Here is a 1,067-nt window from a genome sequence, read left to right as displayed (position 1 = left end):
ATATATATATATAAGACAGATAGACGGACAGACAGAGAATCAGAGACAGAGAGAGATGCATAAACAAACATTCACACACACACGTAAAGATATATATATATATATGCACATACTTATACATATTCAAATATATATGTGTGTGCGCGTGTGTGAGAGAGAGAGAGAGGTGTGTGTGTGTGTGAGAGAGAGAGAGAGTATAGTCTCCACATTCTTAACTGACATAGCAAAGTCTTTCTACTTAGAAAGGTTTTCGGTTTTGGTTCTTCGTTCGGTTTGTTTGTTTGTTTGTTTGTTTGTTTGTCAATTCCGTTAACTGAACAACAAAAACATCAATCAATCAATAAGATTTAAAAAGAGACAATTCACAATATTTTATTTATATTATTATTTTATGATCGTAATCATTTACAGAGAAACAAGCCCTCTCGATTCGGTTGTTGTTGCTGCTGCTGCTGCTGCTGTTGCTGTTGTTGTTGTTGTTGTTGTTGTTGTTGTTGTTGTTGTTGTTGTTGTTGTTGTTGTTCCTTTGCCCCAAGTTGGTCTTGATTGAGGAGATGCGTGATTAAATACGCTGCAGATGTGGTTATCCTGTCTTTGTTTCAAACACAATGAATCTATATTTAACTTTTATTTATTATCCAACGTGTCCTTCCTATTTCAAGACGACTGTGTGATTTAACGGAGATTTCAATGCTGTTTCTAGCCAAGTGGACAAGCGAGTAGAGAATCTCTCGCTGTGTTTGTAATATGTCTAGATCTTTCTATTTGAAGATGTTATTAGTTTTTTGAGTATCTTTTGGTGTTTGATTTGTCATTTAATTAATTCTATGCTGTTAACTGGAGCAACGACACCCGACAACGATAGATATCCTTCCACGCCGTTTTGCTCTGCTTTTGATTGTTGTTCCTCGGTGTTTTTACAGTAACTAGTGAGGGAGAAAAAAAGACTGAAAGGGATAAACAGAGAAAGAAAGAAAGAAAAGAAGAAAGAAAGAAAGAAAAACAGAAAGAAAGGAGAAGAGAGAGGAAGAGAAATTGAAAGGGAAAAAGGAAGATACATATATATA

The sequence above is a fragment of the Octopus bimaculoides genome, chromosome 11 (genome assembly GCF_001194135.2).
Source record: "Octopus bimaculoides isolate UCB-OBI-ISO-001 chromosome 11, ASM119413v2, whole genome shotgun sequence".
NCBI classification, from domain to species: Eukaryota; Metazoa; Mollusca; class Cephalopoda; order Octopoda; family Octopodidae; genus Octopus; species Octopus bimaculoides.
Note: the sequence above shows the minus strand (reverse complement) of the source record.